This window comes from Chamaea fasciata, unplaced genomic scaffold (assembly GCF_029207755.1).
Source record: "Chamaea fasciata isolate MVZ Bird 193981 ecotype frontalis unplaced genomic scaffold, bChaFas1.0.hap1 SCAF_6, whole genome shotgun sequence".
NCBI lineage: Eukaryota > Metazoa > Chordata > Aves > Passeriformes > Sylviidae > Chamaea > Chamaea fasciata.
This window is the reverse complement of record NW_027094091.1, coordinates 65,274,957-65,287,801: the sequence shown is the minus strand read 5'-3', so window position 1 is coordinate 65,287,801 and position 12,845 is coordinate 65,274,957. Positions and strand designations below refer to the sequence as shown.

Here is a 12,845-nt window from a genome sequence, read left to right as displayed (position 1 = left end):
GTAACTATTTCTGGCTCACGTCACACTCAAAAATATTCCCTCCACAGCCTGTCATCTACTAGGATTCATTTTAAGTGAGGTAGTCACTATCCTTATCTAATGAATGATATAGGTCTTTGGCCAGTACAGTTTAAAAATTAGGAGGATTTATAGTTCAGCTGTCTGAACATAATACAAGATTTTTGACAGCGGAATAAGCATTTGAAATTCAAATTTTATAAATGGGTTCCTTAAAACTATTTGATGTTAAATCACACTGAAAAAGAACTTTATTGCACAAGTGGCTGTAAGACTTTTGAATGCTGTCTGTATTTATACCACACCAATGCAAGAGAAATTATTATTACTTACCAAAGAAATAAGCTCTGTTCTTTCTAGTTGGATTATATTTAAATCCTGAAAAATTTTGACAAAAGATGAAAGCAAAGGTCAATGGAAGATTTATCCCTGAAATGTGGTTTGTGGGATAAATGTTTTTTTTATATTGACTGCATGTCAGCTCTGTATTAGATGTGAGCATGCCAATAGCTGATAAAACAACTACCACAATTTCCCTTCTTTTATAAAAGCAGATATTGCTGTTTGACCCATGCAAGGGTGGTGTTATTTAGTAATGTGGGGGCTTCTCATACAGCCTCATTCAAGGCACTTCCAGGCAAGTGCCTGTGTTGGTTGATTAGCCTTCCTAGAACACTCCGAAATTGTTAGGAGGAAGAGATTTCTACCACCTAGAGGGCAATTCAGAAGAAGGATTCACCACAGGGAACAGAATTACTTCCCTAATGAGTCCCTCTCACCCTGCTGATGCACAGAATACCAACAGCATCCAACTTCCTACTTTATTGTATAAACAGGAAAAAAAGAATGACAATGTCAGGAATAAAAACCAAATCTGGAGAAGCGTATAAGCCTGTAGTATGACACATGCAAAATAAGGGCACTTAAGGCCAAAATTAGAAACCTGAAAATGCCTGCTTAAAGTGGTACCAATTTCTAGGCTTCCTCAAAGTGTGCCAGGAGTCTGATGATACATCACCAGGCATGTCTGGAACTGCTTGAGAAGTGGTAGTGCTGGAGAGATAGTGCACTTTGTGCCTCAATATAATCCACTGACAGAAACTAGATGTTCTCTCTGTTATAAGACAAATTCTTTTCTTTTCCTCTATTTTCCTGTCAAGGCCGTTATTAATGATTTCAATGGTTAAAACCATGGTTAAAAAGCCCATTCTCATTTAAAAGTTGCTAACACAGGCATAGAAAAATTTTAAGCATTTATAGTTTGAAAGTACCACGATGATTGCAATAGATGCTGCACAGTAATAGAGGGAGAAAACTAGATCTCACCTGAAGCAATTGTGTAATGTAATAAGATTCAAAACCTCTTTTAGTTTAGAACAGCAGAAAAAGTTCAGTGAGACTCAAGGAACCAGGGAATTGGCAATGTCAGTGCCATATTTTTTCCATCACTGCAGCACAGGCTTAAAGTTTCTAGTGTAACTAAATAATAATAAAGATAATGATATTAATTATTTTCACTTTTTTCTTTATTCCTAAGAGACTTTTAAAAAAGGAAAAGCCAAGAATAGTGTTAGCTGAGTCAAGACAAATTGTATTTATCACTGGCAAATGAAGAGGTATGTGTTAACTGATATCTTATCATTCCTTTTATTTAATAATATCCCACTACTAAAGAAATCCAGACAAGTCTGAGTGAGTGTTTAGAGATAGGACATCAGAAGATGCATGTACAACAGTGCTGTTGAACGACTGGCCAATAATCAGAGCCTACATTAATTCCAGAAAGTACACACAAATTATGTTCTTTGGCTCCATTTTCAAAGCTACATTTGGAAAGTTATGCACACTAATCCTGTAACAATAACAGGATTTGTGTTGCCAACACAAGCATAGCTTTGAAAATGTAACAATAAGGGTCCAGTGCAGCAGTCAGAGTAATTAATCCCTGGCCTTTTACCCTCTGAGGAAAAGGAACAATTTTGCAAAAAAATTTGTCACTAAACTAAAAATATGTCCTGTACCCTGGGGAATCCTCACATGAACATTCTCTTTGTGGCTGGAAAGGATGTAAGATCTTTATGGAAATGGAGGAGAAAGAGCAGTTATTGAAGGAACTCAAGCCAGCTTCTTAACCTGTCTGAAAATCCCCAGTTTTCCCACCTTTCTACAGAAGTGTTATTCTAGAAGGGTTTGGTTTGTAAGGGAGCTTCAAAGTTCATCCAGTCCAACACTTCCACTAGATCAGATTGCTCAGAGCTCCATCCAACCTGACCTTGAATGTCTCCAGGCATGGGGCATCCACCACCTCTCTTGGAAGCCTGTGCCGTTGTTTCATTATGATCATCGTGTAAAGTTTTTTCCTTATATGTAGTTGAAATCTACCCTCTTTTAGTGCAAAATCAGTAATTAACTCTTGAGCTACTGCAGCAGGTCCTGCTAAGAAGGTTGTGACCCCGGAGAAGAGAAATGAGTGGTGACTTGGAATGCTGTACAGTTTAAACTGATACAGATTTGAAGTTACGAAAGTACATATGCTTGTTTACTCTCCTGTTGCCTGACAGGGCAAGGTGTTGTCTGTTCTCCTTCAATTCTTATTTCCAGAGAGTAGGACCTTTGGAAACTTTCAGAACTGGCATTTTGCCTTTTCTCCCTAGAATATGAGCTGTGTGTAAGTCTTACATGTGAGTAGGAAGTTAAGTGAAATTCAGTAATTCATACAGGGAAGTGGCAAATGTGATCTGAGAAGTTTCAACCTGGCACTTTTCCTTCAGAATTCCTGTTGACTTCAGAAAAATGCAAGCTGTGGGTCTTTTTCACTGGAGAAAATCAATCCCCTGTGTTAAGTAGCTGTTGGACTGAATAGCTTTTTGTCTCATACCGAAAGCTGTCGATTTCTGAGGATATTGGTTTCCAGTCTTATGGTTCACAGCAGGATTATTGGTTGTTATTATTATTTGTGACACCTATTTTAACGAAAGACCTATTTAATAGCTCTCCATGATGGAAATATCAAAAGATTGCAGACACAAATATCAGTGTTATTGTAAGGGTGAATGAAACTGTAATAATGTTTTTATTTCAAATTAATCAAGCACAAAGTCTTCTTAGCATTGTTAAAAAAGAAAATGGCTTAATGATCAAATACGACAAAGGATATTAAATAGCCAATATGTTACTTCTAAGTTAAAAGAAGGTAGAGAGAATTTCCAAAACAGAAGGATTTTATGGAAAAAGGAACAATGTTATGCACTACTGAGGTTTTAAAAATGGGGATGAGGAATTTTTTTTTGAGGAAATGGCCAAGAGGTGGCAGCACACCCTGCACTGCTGAGTGCCTGGAGCCCTCAGAGCTAAACAGTGCTCATTCCCAAGGGCTCAACAGCCACTTTGCTTCAAATACACCCGATAAGATGATGTCCTTAGAAAATAAATCCTTTTGTGGCTACATTTGGATTTTCTAGAATTACACACGACTACATGAAATTAAATATTTTAGTAGGTCTGAAAATACTCGTTTGTCACTCTGGCATTCTGGGCTGCTGGTTCTTGCTGTAGTCTCACGTGGCATGTTGCTGTACCACAAAAGTCAGACCATATATGCTTGTGGTTTAATTGGCATCAGTCTGGATCCATAACAAAATTTAACCAGATTAAGGCTTGCTTGATCCTTCTTTTTAAGAAAACCCCAGGATACAGCTCATGTAAAATCATCTTGCATTTAGAAAAGTATCTGCAGGGCACCCTTCAAACAGGTTGGCTCTTTATGCCCAGAGGAGTCACACGATAATGGAAGTAAACCTGCAGATGTTAAGATGGGAACAGCTGTGGTTCTTTCCTGTGGCCATTATCCTCCCACAATCTTCAGACAGAGCCCAGCCGATTCTGAACCCTTTTCTCATGCTTGAAAACAACATCTGAAGGATCCTTGCTATTAGCAGTGGGTGGTTTCAGCATATGGTGAGACATGGCAATAGTTCAGTTCTAAATGTACACGGCACAGTTGCTGGTTCCTGCCGTGCCAGGATTGTATCTGTGGCGCTCGATTTTGCTGTGCTCTGTCACAGCCTGCACGGTCTGGCTCTGAGCATAACTGTGCCCCTGTTGCCTTTTCCCTGTTCCCTTTGGCCTCCTCACAGGGCTGGGTCCTCCTTACCCCCGTGTTGTCTTTCTCTAATGGAAATGTTCACCCTCCCTGCCCCGTGGCCAGGAGTCGTGCTGCTTTTCCCAAGGAGAGGGCAGGAAGAGCACTGAGCCGCCGCACATTTGGCGGGGGTGGAGGTTTGTGTGTCCTAGAAGGCAGTTCGGGTGATGAGTTCAGTGAGGGGGCAGCGGGGCAGGGAGAGGAACTGAGGAAATCCTCTCTCGTGATCTTAGCACAAAAAGCTCATTCTTAGCTGTATCTCCTCATCGATTGCTATCAGGGTTACAAAGGACACCAGTGATACTCTCTGCTGCTACTGCCTATTGTGGTGCAGATTATTGGCTTTCATTGCCAAGAAGATGGGCTTATTTTACTGAGAACTGCAGCTCTTTTCACTTATACCCTTTATACTAAGAAAATAAAAAAAAAAAGTGACAAGAGTTTCTCTGTTAAATTTAGCTGTTTGGGCAAATATTACAGCCAACAGTAACTGAGCCACTGGTTATTATCTTCAGTCAGAGGAAGGCTTTGTTGTTGTTCTGATGTTGAACTGGTTTAGTGGCTTGCAGTGCTGATCAACTCAATTTCCCCTTTCTCCTGGCCACATGTTCCAGTTTGCTTCCTTGTTGCTGGTTGTGTGTGTTTGATCCTACTATAACCTGGTTCCACTCACTAAACCAGACAAATGTAACCCAGCAAAAGAAGTGACTTGTTCTCTGTGATGTGGAGGGAGCTGAAGCACCTTTCATGGGGCTCACACTATAAGGACAAAGGAAGCAAGACAGCCCCTCCAGGTAGCAGAATGATGTTACGCTGGCTCAGAAAAGAAAAAGAAGGGTAATTAGTAAAGTTTCTTTTGCAAAAATAGGTAATTAATGAGCACCAAGGTATGCCACCAGTGAAGTAATTAAACTCTGTTCTCTCTGAAAATACATGTGAGCTAAATGTGCAGGCCTGCCAGACATTGGTTTCCCCCAAGAAAGCCAACTCAGGAAACTGTCATCTTCCCTCAGTGGCTTGTTTCCATGTGTCCTGTGTTTAAATTGCCTGCTTCCTCAGATCTGCCAGGATAGTATTATTTAGGAAGCACAGTAAACTGGATCACTGGAATGACCTGGCTTAAAGATCTGTTCTGTGGCTGGGTAGGAAAAGCAGAGAAGAGGAGCAGAGTCTTCATCTTTGGGTGGTATTATGTTCTCATATTGACTCAAGCCAAACCAAGCATTTTCACCCTCGTGTGCATCTCAAAATGTTTCACTGACGAAATAGAACCAGATCCATTAATGGCTGTACTAAACCTGGAGGCCTAGAATGCTGTTTTCCCATCCTTTTTCCTGTTTTCCACGTGTTGTGCATTAACACAGTGTTTTGATGTTATGATAACTGTGTAAGGATTTATTTACTTGCAACATTATGAAGTATTCTGAACTCTGTTACTGGTGTTCTCAGGCAGCAGCCATCCTCTTTTCACAAAAAGTGCCTACTCCAGTGTCAGTTTGCAGGGGTGTGTCTGCAGCCTAAATACAGAGAGGCAGCAGTTGCCACCAGCCCTTATTTTTGACCTGACAGTATGACAGTATCTCTTTCATTTCTGTCTCTCTACTTTGGAAAATCTCAGAAATTTGTAATCTCTAAACCATATTTATTGAGGTGTCAAGGAAAATATTTTTATGATCAGCAGCAGACCCAAGGTAGTTAATCATGTGAGTGACTCTCTGAAGTAGATTGAGGTGACATAAATGAAGGAATTGTTTGCCAATCAGCCATAGCTGATTCCCTTGTTCTTGGCTGAGACCAGCTAATTCCTTCTCCTAATGCTTGAGATAATTATTAACACAAAGGAACTTTCCGTTTTGTAAGAGGGAGCATTTTGATATCTCCTATTGTCTACATGTATTCCTGTACCTGCCCTTAATGTGGCTTCCTTCCTTCCCTCCACAGGTTTTGGGCTTCTTTTGGTGCTACTACAGCATGAACACGTTCACATTTTCTGCTCACACAAAGTGCCAAACACACTCCACATAAGACATATTTTAGTTTTTCTTATGTCATTTAAACATAAAATTCCTCCCTGAATTCCCACTATGAGATAGGGAGATCAGTCACCTTTCCTAAGTCTTAAAGGGCCTAATAGTGGGATTCTTAAACATATTGTTGAACCCCAGTAGGCATCAATCTTTGAGAGTCAAACAAAAATTAAATGAATTCAAAACAGGAAGACATTGATTCTACTCAGTTGTCATAAATGTAGATGTTTGATAACTGCATGTTAGATTCTGTAAGAATTTGATGCTGGTATACCTTTAAAATTAGGTATTTATAAAGGCATTTTGAAGTTATTATAACTTAAATAAGATTAGCTTCATCAATGACACATTAAGAACACATTTGAATATATTATTTCTATCTTAATGCTCTGTTTTGAAGTGTTACAGCTATGCCATTTTCTTAAAAGTCTGCCATCCTCTGATTATCAACAGTGAGCAGTTAGGACTATTATCAAATATTTAAAAAACCTATGGAGAATGCAAAGTAAAATCTGTATTGAGAACAGTGTTTAATACTGATGATGGCCCCAGTTTGATCCTCTTATACATGACAGTGTAGAATTTGCAATATTTTCCTGAACAAACAGACAGAATTGCTCATCTGCTTTCCTGAGTTAGTTTAGGGAAGTATTTTAAAAGGTGTACTGTGATATTAAAGGCCATTTCTTTATGCATGGTAGAGTTTTCCCTTGCCTGTGCTTGGAGGCACACAGATAGTTGAGAAATCACTCTGTGATGATTCTTCTGAGTTATGTGTAGCCCAAATCGGATACAGAGCTGATGAAAGAGTACAGGATGTGTTAGCAGTCCTGCTTCCAGCCATGCTTATAAGTAAATAATATTAATCCCTTCAGAGCAATGTACTACCAAATTATTAAAGTTGGTTCCCGAGGAAACTTAGGCCATGGTGCTTAATAAAAATGTCATATTCCTTGAGTTATTAGTTCCTCTCACACTACTGAGTATAGTTTTGAGCTTTTCTACTCTATCCAAGAATTTGTATCTTGTTAGGGAAATGAAGTTACAGTACTATCCAGACATTAGCTGTTATTTCAGATATGCTGTGACAGCAGAGTTTGTAGGAAACCCTTGGGAATATGAAAGTGGATTGTATGTTAAAGACATAGTCTGGAATGAGTTCACTCCAGAATCTGAGTTTTCATGGCTGATTTTACAGTTCAGCTTAAAAACACAGCTGTGTTATAATGTGATGTGAATAATTTCTCTAAGAAGTCTCGTATATGCACTTTCAAATTACCTCCACGTGGTTATGGAAACAAAACAAGGCTAGCTGCTCAGTTGGCAAAAGACTGCTTCAATTGAGATTAGTGAACTATCCCAATTTGTATCCGTGGAGAAACTAGCCCACAGGTGTTAACAATAAGTACAATGAAATTAATGTAATTTGCATAGATTTTCCATGGTGATTTTCTGGTTTTCTGTGTAGCTAATACGAGAAGTGCAAAGATAATAATTAAATTATATTTGTAGATAAACATAAACCATTTTTAGGTGAAAATTAAACCTGTTATTCAGAGGTAATTAAGAGACAGTAAATATGCAAATTCAGTGAAATGCTTCAGACAAATTATTTTTACAGATTTCCATTTTAATGGTGCTTTCTGCGATAATTACCAAATTGTTTATGCAGGTCATTTTTATGTGTGATTGCTCAGCAATTCCTTTTAGGTAGTTTTGCTTTCATTAATGTATACTCTGAGTCACTAAATCTTGACATTCTCCCTACAGATTAATATTTCATTATTTTTAATTGAAAGGTGTCAATTTTTCTGATGTTTTCTACCTAGAATTTTAACACATACACTTTTCTCATGAAGCATCTTCTACATCATTAATATTTGATGGTAGTCAGAAGAAATTAGCTTAGGATAGAGCTTGACAGGACAGTGTATCATGTATCTGTCATTCTTAGGGGAAAATACCTTATCTACATGTGTCTATCTGTCTACTTATCTAAGCATAATCCACATATAGAAAAGTATAAAAAATCTGCTCAGATAAGGTTTTTATCAGTGATATCCTGAAATAAAAAGCGTCCTCAGTAAGGAAAAAAAAGCCCCAAACCCTAGTGCCTCAACCCCTCACTGAGGCACTCGCCTAAATGTAAGTGCATCTATCAATTTATTCCACTGTGCAAAACTGATATTTGATTTTGAGCATGTATCTCAGGGCTTCGGGGGATTGGAGCTTTGGCATTGTGTATTCCCATGGAAATCTGACCATTGAAGTTCATCCTAACTTTGAGAAACACTACAGACATACTCTCAGATACAATGTCAGAATCTGTCTGCTTGCCTGTGTGTCAGACTTGTAAGTCATAAAATAAATATAAATAGAATAAAACAGGACTTATTCCAAACATTTAAGGGCATCATTTTTCCACTGGTATAAGGAGTTGAAATTTACAGGTGTCATGGCTTATTTCAATAAAAATGCCAGATATCAATTTCTGAAGGACTCAATTTTACAAAACTTAACCACAGCTAATTTTACCACACTTTTACTACAACTCTTGGTGTTCTCTGTTACCAACAAATATAAACCAGCTTAAAACAGAGTTAGTTTTTTTACCATACCCACAAAAAAACACTTCTCAATGACTGATTGAAGGTACAGAGTCCACTGCTGATGACCCTGATCTCTACAGCAAGGCTTCCATGTTCTACAAAAACATCATAGCATGCAGAAATGAGCACTGAATTTAGAGCTTGCTTCTTGTGTGGAAATCTTGCTGTCTCTGCCAAATGGTTTGTGAGACAACCATGGTTGGGTTTTGTGAGGGTTCCTTGCAGTGTTACTGTGTTTGTGGTTATTTGCATCTAAGTATCAACATTTTCAGGTCAGATAGGTGGAACTCTGCTTTGCTGGAGTTAATTCGATCCCTTATGTTTGCACAAACTTCAATAGAATTAGTATGTCTGTAATCCTGTTTAGTGTCAAGCACCAGAAAGTGAAGATCTCTCTAGTGGGTTTCAGACACCTAACTGTTTGGTAAATTAGACAGGTTTTTTTAAACATTCAGGAAAAGCTTTTTCCAATAAAATATCTTCAATTTTTCTTTTACAGTCTGAACTCTGCAATGCTTAGTTAATTGTAAGCCTGTTATTTTCTGTCAGATAATAGCTGTCAACATCTTTAATGGACTGCCTGAAACAAGCACTGCTTTAGACATATTAGTAGTTTTCAGCATTAAATTAAATTTTGTTTGATTCTAACAGCAGAAACTGACTTTCCTGAATTATGCCAAGGAGAAGGAATGTGCTGTTTGTTTTGTAACCCACATAAAAGGCTTATGATTAAGAAGATAAATGTCCATTCCCACAGATTAGTGCAAAATCCTTTCTAATTTTTATGAGAGATTTTTCTCTCAGGTAGCTATTTAAGATTATATTGAAGTTACCTACAATCTCAGCTAAATATACTTAGTTCCTCTAACTGGTAGATAGGAAATTTTATAGTAATAATAATAATATAAAAAAGAAGCTAGAGAAAAAGAATTTCTCTGCTTCCAAAAGACCAACAATAAATCCTTCCCAACAATCTCTTCCGTGTAAAATCTTAGTAGAAATTGGTTTTCTTAAAAGATGGAGCAGCTGATTTTCTTCTCCTTTTGGTTGTGAGTGTCTTTTTGTATTAATCGTAACTTTCAGGATTGGATGGTCTGCACTGAGATTCCTTTCTTGGTGACTAACCTAATTCTTGCATTAGCCCGGAATAGTACAGCTAAGCATATCAGCTTGAGAGGCAGGGTAAAACATTGGTACTTAAGAAATACAGATTCTGAAACACATAGATACACCAAAGGCCATATTTTCTTTTGGTTGAAGTGCTTAAGTACAGGATAGGCTTAGATTTATCACTTAGATTTACAGCTAGCAAACAACAATATTTTGCTTTGTGAAAGCTATTCACTGTAAGATTGTTTTTCAACAAGTGGGTGTTTGCTTGCTGAACTGTGAAAAACTGATGAAGAAACCTTTTTTTTTTTTTTCCTTCATCAAAATTAATCAAAATTTGAAGTAATATTTGGGGTTAGGATGGTTCATAAACCTGCTTTTTGGGACAGGATGTTTGGCTGAGATAATTAGGCATTGGGCTTCAGCACAAAGTGCAGTAACATTACTGCTTACCTACTGTCATTGTAAACATAACTGCCAGAACAAAAACAGTCTTTCCAAGGACAGTATTTAATATGCTTTCTTGAGCTGTCAATCACTTCTTTGTTGGATGTAAGGAAAGACTGTCCCTTGATTTTATTTAGAAATCATCCCTTTGTTAGAAGTACAGGGCTTGGTAGTCTGAGGAATTTCACAGGAAAGTAAAATGAAGGCCTTCTAATTACTGAGAATTCATCTATATAATTATTTAAAAAGAAATAGCTACATTAAGAAATATATAATCTCTTATGAGAAGGAAAATGGTGACTTAGTGCCGAATACTGACAAGTTCCATAGAAGTAATGTCAGGTAATTTGTGACCTGGTGACTGTCAGCTGCTGTGTGCTCAGGATGGGCGTGGAACTTTCAGTGTTTCAAATACGGAGTGCTCTGTCTTTTCAACCATCTACCTTAGCTACCTTTTAGCCATCCATTTCCCTTGTGAAGAATTTCACCAATCCAAACTTCTTACCATTTTCTTAGCAACGTTAATGAAGCTCTCTTTAGGTTGACCTCTTGATGATGGTTGAGCTATGTTGTTCAATTTCAAACATTAATCAGCATCAGGAAATGCTCTTAAAGCCCATGGACATCAGACTTCTGAAGGTCTTTCACCTTTTATAAGGAAGTTAATCTATCTTAATTCAAATTGTTCCTTAAAAAACAGTTTCTGCAAAGCTTACCATTGCAGATGATGCCTCAAGTTTTAGCTTTTACTAGTACACCACATTTACTGTCACTGTTACATCAATTAAAAAATCCCCATTACCATTCTGTAATGTACGTAAATGTTACATTTGTTTCTATTCCTTTTCTTTTGTACATGGCTGAACCATTAACTACCTTCAACAGAAAAACAAAATACTGTTTTCTATCTGTCCAACTGTCCTTCTATCCATCATCTATCCATCCATCCTTTTGCTGTTTACATATCACATTTTTACTCCAGTTTTCTTTGGATTGGGAGTAAAAGTCTAAGCTTTCACAGGTTTTCATTGCAGTTCAACACTTTGGGTTTGCATATGGAAACCTGATTCTAAATAATACTCAGTGTAATGCAGAGTCGTCTAGCTCTATACGAGTATATGGATTTCTAATTTAAAGCCATGAGAAATTTTATTTCTTAATATCTGACATGATGAGAATGAGTTTAAAATCACAAATAAATCATCATAATTCAAATATTTATTAGGTGAGAAATCCAGATAAACTCTTATAAGATTTTATATTCTAACAACTATAAAATGTCATCCAAAGGTGGAAGAGGAATGCTTCAGGAATGTCTTCAGGAAATAGTTTCCCTTGAAGCACTAATTTTCCTCTCTGTGGAAAACAAATGGCCAGAAAATACACTGTTATTTTGCCCTTTGCATTGTGTCATGGATGAGGAAGCTCAATGATTTCTTCAAGCTCTTAACTTTAACTCCTGGGCCATAGCTTCAGAGATTGGTTGCTGCTGTTGTCTGCCGTTAGGGGGTATTGTACATTTGGAGATCTGAACCATTACTGGGCTTTGTAGGACCCCACAAAATCTTCATATATTTCTCTTCAGTGCAATGCGAATGAGCTTTCATTTTGCTTTTTCCATTGTCATAGGGATCCTGGTATGATTTGTACAGCTTTCCTGCATTGAGAATATAGTTTCAGATGCTTGTGTAAATGATCTATTGTCCACTGAATTGTAATGGGCTACATATCCATGAGATTATGAATTTATGCCAGTTTCTGATAAATTTAAATCATTGCTAGAAATGCTGTTTACTGACAATGACAAGCATAGTATGAAATAATTCTGCTAGTATTATCTGATATTTGGGGTTACGAACATTTTCTGATTTTCATGTGATAGGGCAAGAACCTTATCAATGACAGTTTAATTGTATTTCTTCCAAGATTATAAGAACTTCCATGACAAAAGCATTGCAAATAACAAACTTAAAGTCCTGAAGGTATTTTCTTTTGTCAGTGTAATTACTTCATTATCAGCAGCAATAAGAGTTTTCCCATTTTAAACTAAATTTACTGTAGTAATTCCCTATTACTGAAGTACCTTACTAGGGATTTAGAGTGACCATTCTTTGGGGATGTTGCAGTCTCTATCCCACTTCTGTCTCTGGTGTATGTGATTTGTGTTAGCAAATATAGTGGTATCTATTGCAAATAAATTTTCAAGGGTATAACCACACAAGCAGTTGACTTTGTCCATAACAGGAAAACTTTACAGCAATTAACCTTAAAATGTTATGGTCAGACTGGATCAAAATAAATCTAAATGCCATTTTCTCAACCACCCTTTGCATATAGTTTATTCAACCAGTTTTACTGAGCTCACTGGGATGAGAAATGGGATGTGAGCCCTCACAGAATTAACTAGGTGTATTACTTCCTGTTATCTAGGGCAACAGAAAATGGAATAGGAGACCCTGATAGCAGAAGAATTTCCATAAAAAGACCATAGTA

General features: G+C 37.4%; 1 protein-coding gene across 4 annotated transcripts in view; it reads left to right on the top strand.

Annotated features, from left to right (window-relative positions):
• The window catches only part of JADE1 (jade family PHD finger 1), a 132,862-nt gene that overhangs the window by 20,669 nt on the left and 99,348 nt on the right, over positions 1-12,845 (top strand). The window lies entirely within an intron of this gene.